Source organism: Pelodiscus sinensis, chromosome 5 (genome assembly GCF_049634645.1).
Source record: "Pelodiscus sinensis isolate JC-2024 chromosome 5, ASM4963464v1, whole genome shotgun sequence".
NCBI lineage: Eukaryota > Metazoa > Chordata > Testudines > Trionychidae > Pelodiscus > Pelodiscus sinensis.
This window is the reverse complement of record NC_134715.1, coordinates 27,512,521-27,525,500: the sequence shown is the minus strand read 5'-3', so window position 1 is coordinate 27,525,500 and position 12,980 is coordinate 27,512,521. Positions and strand designations below refer to the sequence as shown.

General features: G+C 40.2%; 1 long non-coding RNA gene across 1 annotated transcript; it reads right to left on the bottom strand.

Annotated features, from left to right (window-relative positions):
- Positions 1 to 3,308: 3,308 nt before the first annotated feature.
- On the bottom strand, positions 3,309 to 12,748 carry LOC142829401 (uncharacterized). The gene is made up of 3 exons (XR_012903796.1): positions 12,487 to 12,748; positions 4,296 to 4,386; positions 3,309 to 3,517 (listed from the first exon to the last, which is right to left on the bottom strand). It is a non-coding gene; the product is annotated as an uncharacterized LOC142829401 (long non-coding RNA).
- Between the last annotated feature and the right edge of the window lie 232 nt (positions 12,749 to 12,980).

Genomic DNA, 12,980 nt, shown 5'->3' with positions numbered 1-12,980 from the left:
ATCAGCCTGTAACTAGAAATATGGGTTCGATTCCCTGCTCGACCAAGCACTTCCAATGTCAACTGGTATCATTTAGTCTCTTTGTGGTGCTGTTCTGCAGCTGTAAATGAGAGATAATAGCATTTCACTCACCTGGGTGTTGTGTAAAGAAAGACATTAAAGACTGAGGTACTCTGTTACAATAATGAGGCCCTATATAAGTATTCAAGATAAATAGGAAAGTATTCCTAGTCACGTACAAATGTTATTCTGGATATGGATGGTTTGTTTGTTTGTTTGTTTGTTTTTTTAATTAGGAACTAAAATGACTGGACCTATAGACTGCGGTGTTTTCTTGCAGAGAAAAAACTATCAGTTATATAAAAATATTCCAACAGCTTGGCACACCTGTATTGTAGGTCTTCAGTGAATAGCAACAAACGCACAGCAAAATGTGTTTTCTATTGTGGTTTACAGTGCCAATATTTAGACTAATTTTTCTGGACATTTTTCACTTCATATCATTACTTTCTTCCATCAAAACAGAAAAAAGTAATAATAAAATAGAGCCCCATGGGAAACATTTTTCCAGTTTGAAGAATTTGTATCAAGAACCTTGGCCAACATACAACTATAATATAGTATAGTAAAATGTGATTTTTTGGTTTGTGTTTTCCCATCCATCCTCTTTTTCTTCTGCTAAGTACAGTCTTGCTTAATTTTCCTTTACCTTAAAACATACCCTAATTTGCATTATGGAAGTAAATTGCCTACATTTATCTCAGAGTTCTATATTATCTTTTGGTCTAACAGTTTTTGCTTCATCTGTCAGTCAACTCTTATGAAGTGGTGTTAAAAGTCACTCACACTAGTAGAGAATGTAAATCTCTACCATTGTTACCTTATTAAAATTTGAAAGTTGAGGGTATAACATGAACTATGCACGGATCATGAGCGGAGTAGAACCTAACTGAAAAATTGCAGTGAATACAAAGGGGAAAATTTTTTTTCTCTCAGGACTCTTTGGCCTCCTCTTCACTCCTTGGCTGACAATTGTAGCCTGTTAATCGAACTGTCAGTCATGAGTGTGTGGGTTTTTTTTTTTTTTTAAGGAAATGGCCCATTAAGAATCTACCCCAACTGCCTGACAATTATCTGAGGAAGAACTCTGCTGGAATGTTTTATTGGCACTAATGTCAACATGGAGTCAGAAACAGCAGCTTTAGGGAGGGCGAGTAATGAGTGTGACACATGTAGTAGTGCTAGTAAGAGATTGGGCCAGGAAATAAAAATCAAGTCACCTAACAAGGATCAATAAAAAAAGGTGTATATAATATACAAGTAAAAATTTTACTTCTCTCTCAGTATTACATCATCAGGATTAAAAACCAAAATAGCCTACATAGCATACAAAAGTCTTTTAAGTTTGCTAAGGGGGGAGCTACTGTCCCTGTGGCTACTATCCCTGTGAGTCACCCACAAATCCTGATCATGAACCAACTCTGTGGCTTTGAATAGTCAGGAGTTTTGCTAAACCCATCAGAAATTAGGACCTGCAGAAGAGCCCATCTTCAGGCAGTTTAATCAGTGTAGCTGACCTGTAAGCGGGTTGCCTGGAGGGAAGAGTTAACAGACTTGGTCTTAAGCCCGGCAGCAGTTTGGTGGCTGCTCAAAACCTCTTCCCATGCCTGTGATAACTACCATGCCTGCTTATTTCCAGCCCTATTCCTGCCACAGACCTTGCCCTGGGCCCAGCCTGTCTCCAGTTTGTATGTATGCTTGTAAATTCTTGTATGTAGAGGGACGGAAAAGATTAGAACTGTTTACCTTAGATAGCAATGAATAAGATATGATAAAAGTAATTAAAATAATGAATGTTAGACACAAAAACGGGGACATTCAATGTAATGGAAAGGTGACAAATTCAAAACTAATGAAAGGAAATACATTATTAGACTGCGAAATTCATGGCTTCAGGCAGTCATTCAAATGTGGAAATTAGTAAGATTTAAAGAGGTTGTGGGTACCTATAATAACTAAAGCCATGATCAGAACTTACTTTTCCTTCCCTTTCAGTAGTAAACATTTTAGTCTAGGCTCTGCTCAATAGTACATTATCTATCCAGTAAAGACCATTTCTACTGTTGGAGGCTTTAATGACAATTTCCCACAAATTATTCCATTATCTAATTGACCTCACTGGTATAACACTACGTTTTTCTCAAGTCTACTCTATCTTTCCCCTCTGGGAATTTTTCAGTCTGCCAAACAACACTCATTACTTTGCAGCACTAGTTGCAATTTAGCAATCCAAAAAGTGTTCTTTAAAATATTTCATAAGCAGTTACCAGTTAATGCCAGAATGAAATTGGATAGCTGTGCCTATATTCTTCCAAATATAAGTTCAGATTTTCTCTGCTAAAATGTCAGTAGTGACGATTTGATTCACTATACTTTGACAAATATCTAATTGTATAATATGCATTAATATAGAGATGAGTCTGAGCCAAGAACGTTGCTCCAGATCTGAACTTTCCTAGGGGTTCAGATTGTGAATACCATATTCATACTGAATAGTACTTGGACTCTTTGAATGGTCCCATTGAAGTTACTGGATCTATTCTCAGAGTAAAGTGCTACCTACCCAAGATGAGTAAAACTACTAGAATGTGGCCAAAAAGTTTGAGAGAGATGTGGATGGATTATGTTTTAGTCCATTATACAAAAAGGAGCCAATTGTGAAAAATCAGAGTTGGATTCAGATTGACTTTCCTAAACTCTAGAAATGTTCAGTCCTAACTCAAATTATACACCGAAAAATCTGTAAAACAACAGATACATTGCAATTGTTTAGGGGGTTTAAGGTCTGAAACAATACCCATTTAAGTCAATGAGAACACTCTCAGGGGCTTCAGCTTAATTTTAATGAACCTGGATTAAAGTAACAAAATAGTGCATTGAATAATTTTGTTTTATCTAGTGTAATTCTTTGATTTTTGTCTTGGGACATATATGGCCAGATCCTCACCTAGTGTAAATAGGAGAAGCTCTATTCATGTTGGTGTTGTTTCAGTGTCGTTTACCAGGATAAGGATCAAGTTCATGACTCATAACAGTTTCAGCGACAAGAAATAGCCTGCATTTTGGTGAAAGATTCAAGTTTTAACAAAAATACAGATTTTTTTTTTAAGTGAGCTGCAAATCACAATATAAAAATGTTTGTTTTTTTTTATCTCAAGGCTTAATATTTTGTGAAGCCAAGCAACTTAAATGCAGAAAAGGGGGATATAGCAGGAATGTAAACTCATTCTATATTTTTATGTACATATTGTATCATCTAGTTATTTCCTAACAAAAAAACAGAAAGGACAATTATTAGCACAGATTCTTTAAAAACGTTTTGGTCCGCAAACACTGACAAATGTGTGTAATGTCATTTAAACTTTATCTTTGTTGTCTGACTGATGAGCCTCATCCTGCTCCCGCTTAAATCCATGGAAAAACTCTCATACACTTCAATGGTACAGGATTGAGCCGTCTGATAGAGAAAAAAAAACTTTTTAAAATATATAATTCTCTTTCAAATACGCAAGTATGCTGTCAGCTTGTGACTGGATTATTGTCACAGCTCATTGCTGTCCAGAGCCCCTGTGATCCAAGTCTGCACAAGGATAAATTTAGGCATAAAGGGATATATGCAATACGTGGAACAGAACTGTACTTCTACCAAGCAAGAACAAAATTCAACATCAAAGTCAAAAGCACACCAGCCATAAACAAATGTTATACTGATGACATTAGTTGTAATTTTTCCATATAACTTCAGCCAACAAAAGGTTACAGAAACGTAATCTTTCCAATGTGACATAACTAGAGCGGGAGGGGAGTGGAAGGGAGAAGGTGAATGAAACCTTAAGATCATCTGATGGTTCTGATTTTTATGCTTGAATTGTCCAACGTTACACTTTATCAAAACAATGAGGTAACAGCACCCCTGGTACAAACTGGAAATTGCAGAACAACTAAAATGTGAAACCAAAGTTTTCATGAGCAAAACAACAATTGATCATATAGGACCCAGTTCTGTTTGCAGGAATAGGCTCAGATTTAAGTTCTTTGGGACAGTGAATGTTTATCATCAAAGCAAGATGTAACCGTTTAAACAAATCATGTCATATGCTTTTATTATTAATAAAAATAATAATTGTAATTAATTGGCAACAAAACAGCTTGCTAAAGCAGCAATAACCCACATCTGTCAGTGTAACCATGGTCCAAAATGGATTGGGGAGGAAAGAAGGGACTAGTTAATTCACCTTCACTGCAGCAGATGCACATCAAATATCAACAGTGTAGCACAAAGCCCAGAGAAGTGTGCAAGTATCTATTCAGCTCATTTCTTTTTTCCTGCAAGAGAGAGACAGAGGGAGAATCTGACAGATCAAATGGACACCCTGCAAGTAGGAAACTCATTTATGATGTTAAATCAGACTTCAGATGGTGGGACTATCCCAGTAATGTCCTATATGCTACAAGTAGTCCTGGGGCACCTCAGAGACTCACAAAAATATACATAGTATCATGAGCCTTTGTGGGCAAAGCTCACCTGAAGAAGTGGGTTTTACCCTCAAAGGCTCATGATGCTGTATATACGTTAGTCTCTAGGGTGCCACAGGACAACTTCTTGCTTTTAAAATGTTACAGATTAACATGACTAATCCTCTGAGACTATGATACAGATATGGTTGTGCACATACTGTAATGAAATAGAATTCTTGCTCCACTTGAGTTGGGTAAAATCATGACCCTTTTATTACAACAAGGGAGAGGTCTTCCAGCATGGGGATTTGGCAATAGCATTTGGAAAACAGCATGTGCTCTCTTTACTTATAGCCTATTCAACTAGAGAATTGTTAAAAACAGGAAACAGTGTTAATTATATTAAAGAAAAGGGGGTTGTTTTTTCAAACAACTATTAAGAATGCTTCTTGATAGAAGGACATCAGTTCTGATCCTTCACGATACCTCTGCTCAGCCCAGAAACCTCAACACATTGCTTGCAAGAAATAAATATCTTTCTCAAATTAAGAAATGCCATTACAACAAGCTGTGGTCTGTGCTAAGCAGATGAGATGGTACCACAAGCAACATTTTAAGAAATGACCTCAGTCCAAAGCCAGAATGCACTAAATATTGGGTTTTTACCTGATGTAGCATCTGGTGTCATTTTTAGCATTAACTAAACTCCGAACTTGAAGAACGCGTACAGCATAGAACCCGAAACATTAAAAATAAAAGATTTGTTCACGTACTGAAAGTGTAAGTTCATTATAAAATAACTTTGGGTTAGAATCATTGCCACTTTGGGTTCTGATTCAGCTTCTTCAAACCCAAACTTAAACAATCAGCAAAACTTTTATCTTGGTAAATTAATCAATTTGTATTATTGTTAAATGAAAACCAACTGGGTATCAGAGGGCTTGGGGTAATAATTCCAACAAATGCTGGCAAATTACCTTTTAGAAGTGATAAGATTTTCTCTGTTTCAAAAGCCTCAGTTGAAAGGTAATAGTAAGGCCACCATCTTTTTGTTTCTTTAAAGAAAACAAAATAGCCCTATAACAATGTTCTTTCTTCTGGATATGGACGTCAAGCCAGGTACCAACCCACAGAATATGATCGGTTTCTCCTTTGTGGACCTTTCAACACAAGGATCATTGGCAACGCTCCTCCCTATCCTTTGAGTGAGTATCTGGATTAAAACTACACTACATGGGATTAAACCACTTGTAAAGAAAATGGATTTTTTCATTTGTTTTTTTAAAGCAACCTTAAGATAGCCTCATAAAAACATTTAAACAAACACGTGTATGTTTCTCAAGCCCTTTATTCAGCTTTACAAGTTCTTTTGGAAGAAAGTGTGACTGGTTTGAATTTTATATTTTTACTACGTTGTAAGCATTCTAAATTATCTATGGGCATTACATGATCACGTCCACAGATAAAAACAGTGGGAATTTTGCTGGCATAGGGACTGCAGTACTTTGCCTCAAATGTATAGCTATACACCTACAACCACCAAAAACAAACCCTTCCATAAAATAAGATTAAGAAAGCTTCTTAATTACAATTAATACACACCACAACCCCAAAACTCAAAAGGAAGCAGCAAATAAATTATCTTATGTTAGATTACTTAGGGCTTGATCCAAGCCGATTGGAAGTCAATGGAATAAATACACCCCGATCCCACTCCATTGCTCCAAGATAAGGTTTAATAAAAGTGACAGCTCATCCACAGTTTTTACTCACAGATTTAACTGTACCACAGAGGGTCCTGTTGCCTGGGTCTTACTGCCTCTGCATTGGGCCACCTAAGGGTTCAGTGGGGGGCCTTTGCATCTGTGGACGATCCCTCTGCTGAACACAGGGCGAGGACAATTGAGGTGACCCCATGCATGACCACACTGTTAGGAATTATCACTGCATCTCATGTAACACCAGACCAGATTAATTATCAGCTTATTTTTTGGCATTTTTGGCTCTTCTGTGGAGCTATACCCCTCTTTAGTCCCCAAGCATGGCAGATACAAATTAGAAACGGGGGACAGAAGGGAATCTTGCATCTTTTCCTTCCTGGCCTGCAGGGGGTTTTCCACCACCCAGTTCATCTCCCTTGTGGCCTCACTCTGGAATTGGAAACAGACTCACCCGGATAGGGAAAGACTTCTGCTCCTTGCTAAGTCAAACTCACCCGGATAGGGAAAGACTTCTGCTCCTGGCCAAGTCAAACTTACCTGCAGAGAGAGGCAGGCATGTCCAGGGTGCTTTGAATGGGAAATGAACTCACGAAGAAGACCCTGAACAGTTACTGGCAGGGAAATTATGAGGGGGGGAGCCAATTAAGTTTGCAGCAAAGAAAGATTTTTGTGATGCAGGAGACAATGTGGTAGGGAGTTGAGAGACATGCACAATCACCAGTTAAAACATTGGTAATTTATCCTGTAGTTATATTACATATCTTGCAATTTGTCCATCCCATTAGCAGCATTTTCTTTATATTCTTTACTGCATTTTACCTAAGACCCTGAAAATAAGTAGCAGGATGTTCCTATGGGGGAAAACAGCTGTACATAGAGAAGAAAAACCAGAAGAAAACATGGTGTGAAGAGAAAGAACTGATAGCAGAATACTTTAGAGAAAATGTAAAAGTTAATAAATAAATTTTTAACTAAAAGTACTTTAGTCTGAGGAAAGCCCAGGCACTAAAATAAAGAGAGAGGGGGAAAGGAAATGTCAACTGAAGGAAAAAGGAAAGACCACTACCAAAGGAACTTATAACAACTTACATTTTCTAAAAATAAATTAAACTGTTTGCTAACAAAAGCAGTCTTAATAATATCTGTATGTGTGGAAACATGTTTTTATTATTATACAAAAATTATTATTGTTATACTTTACAAGACCTGGAAAAAACATTTTCAACTTATTTGAGTGAAAACTCTCAGGGGACAGCCTGTTTGTTGTGTACATAGATTGCTATGGTATACCAATGCATATAAATATAAGGTTTCTTTTAGTGTAACTGTGAGCATTACAATATAGCAGGACAGTAATTATGCTCTAGTTCAGCTTGTATTTTGACCTCATGTTTTCCAATGCTTATGCCCTCTAGGTGGAAGTTTAACTTGTTTTTAGCCCACGTAAAAATTGTATTTGAGATACCAAAGCACAAAAAGGTACATTTAATTACTTAATCTGTTCATTATACCTCCTTCACCTCTGCCCCCAACATCCGTTTTGGGTTTTGTAGAGGTCTTTTCAAATCACGATGCACCCAGCACATACGAACTCAGCACACGTGAAACTAGATTTTAGCAATCATACAAAGATGTGGTTGCCTGAATGAATATATTACCCTTGGACAAAGGATGTGTTTACACTGCAGCCAGGAAAGGCTATCATAAGTTTTAGACATACCCAAGATTGAAACGTCAGTGAAGATGCAGGAGAATGGTAGCTGCTCAAGTACAGGCAGTCCCCGACTTACACAGATCCGACTTATGTCGGATCCGCACTTACGAACGGGGCTTTCTCGCCCCGGAGGTCGAGGTAGCGGATTGCTACCTGCGAGCTCCGGGGCGAGAAAGCCCCGTTCGTAAGCTGCTTCGGTGCCCCTGGTCTGCTGGAGACCGTCTCCAGCAGACTAGGGGCACCGGGCGGGTTCCCGCGCTTCTGAGGCCAGAGCAAAGCCTCAGAAGCGCGGGAACCGCCGCTGCTGCCGCTTCAGTCCCGGTGCCTGTGGTCTGCTGAGGACGGTCCCCAGCAGACCACAGGCACCGGGACTGAAGCCGCAGCCGCGGCGGGGTCCCGCGCCTCTGAGGCTTTGCCAGAGCAAAGCGTCAGAGGCGCGGCACCCCGCTGCCGCTGCGGCTCTGCTCCCTGTGTCCCTGGTCTGCTGGGGGGGGGGGGGGGCGCAGCTAGTGTGCCCCCCCCCCCAGCAGACCAGGCTTTTGTTTTGGACCCTGGGGCAGAGCAGCTGGGGTGCTGCGGATTGGTCCTGCAGCGCCGCTCTGGGCACTACTGTACCAACCCGGCAGCACCCCAGCTGCTCTGCCCCAGGTCCTGATTCAGCCGCTGCTGGTCAGTTTCAGCAGCGGCTGAATCAGGACGCCTGGGGCAGAGCAGCTGGAGTGCTGCTGGGTTGATTCAGTAGCACCGAGGAGCGGCGCTACTGGAGCAACCCAGCAGCACCCCAGCTGCTCTGCCCCAGGCGTCCCCAAGTCAGCTTCTGCTGAAACTGACCAGCGCTGACTATAGGAAGCCCGAGGCAGAGTTGCTCTGCCCCGGGCTTCCTGGAATCAGCCGCTGATCAGTTTCAGCAGCAGCTGACTTGGGGACGCCTGGGGTTCTTAAGTTGATTCTGTATGTAAGTCAGAACTGGCGGTCAGTTTCAGCAGCGGCTGAATCTGGACGCCAGTTCCGACTTACATACAGATTCAACTTAAGAACAAACCTACAGTCCCTATCTTGTATGTAACCCGGGGACTGCCTGTAGTTACCCAGGGTGCTAAAGACACAGGGCATGCCTGCCCCTGGGCTTTTTTTCTTTGTATTCCTTTGAATCTCATCACATACATTGAGGTACTGTGGAGATCAGTGTTTCACTGTGAACTCATACACTTTGCCCTCTATTCCTAGTAAAACAGACAATATTTCAATGTTCAGAAATCAATTAACATAAGAATTTAGTTGGGGCGGGAACAGGGGAAGAAAATCAAAGTTATTTCCAATAGCACCATAATATATTCCCAGAGCACATGTTAAACAACATGTGCACCAATATAAAATATTATATATGCACAAGTGGTCCTAGTTATAGTTACTGTTGGAACCGTAAGACTCAAAGGACCAGATTTTCAAACCTTCAGTGCACTGTAGAGCCTATTGTTCTCAATTAGATTCTTCATATCCCTTCATTCTATTCTAGGTACCATTCTTCTGTCTCCTCTTCATGCCATCATGCGACCAGTACTTATTGTTACTCTGAATACCAGGTGCTTTCACACAAAGGGAACTGCTCTGTATCGGATACGCACAGTAAGCTAGTTTGCACCACTTGAAACATCAGGAGTTCTCTGAAATCAGTTCAGCCAATTCTCTATCCAGAGAGACCAACTGATTGAGGCATTTGTAAATTACATTTGGCATGATGCTATGCACACAGCACTTATGCTCCCAGTTGCTGCAATTATGTCCTGACATTTGATTAAATTTGTAGCTTAGTCTTATATTTTGTTAACCTCTCCCTCTATCATCTTGCAGTCACTGGGTATCTGCAGTTGACAGATAATTCATCACTTTCCTATTTCTATGTTACTTTTGGACTTTTCTCCAAAATCATTTCCTTTCTCTGAGCATGACATATTTGTTTGCTTTATATGGACCACTGAGCTATTTCACATTATCAGACAAAATGGGGACTTGATCAGTAAGAAATAAGTCCCATATCTTAAAGAACCCAGCTTTTGCTTAAAACCATCTTCTGACTCCTGACATTTTAAATTAATTAAAGATCCTGTATACTAACTATAGGATTTCAAATTAAAAAAATATGAACCAACAACATTTAATTCCTGATTTTACGTTAAAAATATAGCAGAGTGGCCTTCAGTAATTTAGCATGATTTTATTTCATCAAGACTTAAAGGTTAGTTGTGTATAGAACAGAAGTCAATGAGGTAACAGTTTTCTCATCTCCTCCACCTTATTGATAGTATGGCTGGTAGAATTATCCCTATAACACACACAAAAATAAACTAAGATACTACATTAAAAACTAGATTGGTGGAGCCAAGCATTCAGGCCCTCTGAAAAAAGGACATATCTTTAAAAATGGACATGTAACCTTAGACTTCTAAGTATATATTTAGGCAGCTAAATCAGTGACTTTCTTTTTAAAAATGCGACACCCTTAGCCGTTGCCATTATAAAAAATACTTGAGACATTTTTCTAACAGGCTTTCAGAGAAAATGATTGTGGACTGGAAATAATGATAGTCTACATGGACGATAAACGCCTCTTTGTTCCAGTGAAAATTAGTTTGGATTTGATTGGATTGAAATTGCTTTTGCTCTTGCATTTAGTATTTTTTCCCCACTAAACTTTCACACCTAAGGAAAACTTCACTGTGCACTGCAAAGCCTGACTTAACTTAACTGCATGATGAAAAGAAAGTGAGGGCTTATATGGAAAATACAGTCTTGCTTCAGCTCCTGCATGAAAAAAAGTTTAAACAGTATATAGCAGCCCAGACTACTAAGATTCAGAAAAATGGAATGGATCTTACAGACCTTGTATCAAGTTTAAGGGAAGTTTGCTATACAATTTGGAAGTGGTGTGTGCAGGGGAGGAGAGGGGGGACGGACAGGAGGGGAACCATGCTCTCATGCACCTCTGTAGCTGTACAGCTCCTAATGTCCACAGGAATAGGACTCCCATCCTGGACCTACAGGATTTTCAGTGCTGTCCAGTTGTTTTTTCCCCCCAGACTAAGAAATCTACATATTACTAACAATGGTTTCCACTCCTGCAGAGTTTTGAAGTCTGGAGAGTGAAGTTTCCAGTCTTTGAAAAAGATAAAGTAGTACGTTTCATGGAATTTTCTTGTAATGCTGAAAAATTAGGAAATGCTAAAATCAAAGTTGCACATGAAGTCTTAATTATGCTTAATAGTGTAATTGCATTGTGATTCAATCTTTACCTCATTGAACATTTTCTCAAATAAAACAACAGAGTGCACTATTTTCTTAGGCACTTAAATAAAATTCTTATCTTGGAGAAAAGATTCTTTATCATAGAAAAGTCGGAGACATTTTCAAGGCACAATGTGCAGTTTATTTACCACCTCCTTTGAAGTGTCATGCCTTTCAATATCTTCTCCTTAAACTGATCAAATATATTGATCATTATGAATTAGTATAAGATGCTGCATGTTCATCTACGGCAGCAGTTCTCAGTGTGGTCCACAGACCACTAACCGTCCACAACTGTCTTACAGGTGGGCCACAGGGTCAGGGCTTACCTCTCCCCTACAGTGGGGAGCCTGCACAGGCACTCCAGCCCTGCGCCCTCCCCCATGAAGTTGGAGTGCAAGCACCCCGCTGCGGGGGGGGGGGTGAGCGGGTGGGTGAGAGCAGCTCGCGAGGGAAGCAGTGGCACCACATGCTGACATTCCCTCTCCTCCCGGCTGGGGGAACAGCAGTGCAGGAAACCATTCACCCGGAGGCTTTCCTTGCTGCTTCCATTGGTCGAAATCCTAGCCAAAGTGAGCAGCAGGTGGTGGTACTTGGAAATGGCGGGAGGCACAGAGCCAGGTTAGCACTTCTCCTCCCCCTCAGACACTCCCTCTTGCAAAGACCCTGCAACCCACTCCTGCAGTCACCCCCTCTCCAGAATCCCTCCCCCCCCCACTCCTGCACCCATTTTCTCATCATGTATGGTTGGCTGGTGGTCCATGGAAAGGTCTATGTTGAGCAAGGTGGGCCACAGGCCAAAAAGTCTGAGAAGCATGGATCGAAGGTTATCAAATGGTGTGTCTAATACAGTACTATCTTTAAAACAATACATAAGGCATGTGACCAAGTAATTGAAGACTATCATAATGCAGATGCACAAAGGCTAATCTTTACTTTGGCCTTTTCTGACTTTTGAGTGCTAAACCATGCTATGTTAACATGCTCTTAACGTAGCTTTCATCTGGAATTATAATAGGTATGGATACTATCTTATTTATTTACTGTTTCTTTGGCAGCCATCCTTGATCTTTTGCCTCTTCTCACTCAGGAGTGCTTTCAGCAATAGATCCTTGGCTGAGATAACTGAATGAATCTCTGAAGTGCTGACTTTTGAAATGTTAGAGCCCAAAGGACGGAAATAGAGTTGCAAGCTCTGCTGTAAAAGATAACAGACTGTATCTTAATCTTTCACTAGAGGCAGGTTCTAACCTTTTTGACTGCAACTGTGGCACGTTCTCTTTGACATCCGTCTCATCCCTCGTGTTGGTTTCTACACAGTACTGCTTTCAGGATCCCGTCATTCTCTCTCTGAGCCAAATCTGTCAGTGTAACCCTGGTGAAGTCAGTGGAGTAATGCCAGAAGAGAATGTTATTCTTTGTCTCTAAATGATGGGTTATCTCTATCTTTCTTAGAAGCCACATTCTACATAGTGGTTATGTCACAAACACTTATTAACATGCAGCATAGTAATAGAGATGTAGCCGTGTTAGTCCTGTTTTTTTGTTTCAGCTAGACTAGACTATGTAGCACTTTAAAAACTAACAAGATGGTTTATTAGGTGATGAGCTTTCGTGGGCCAGACCCACTTCCTCAGATCAAATTGTGGAAGAAATTAGGCTGTTTTTTATTAACATGCAGTTACACTCTGGGAAGTGACTAAAAATGGCACTGAGGTGAAAATTTACTGTCTGTCAATGATTTT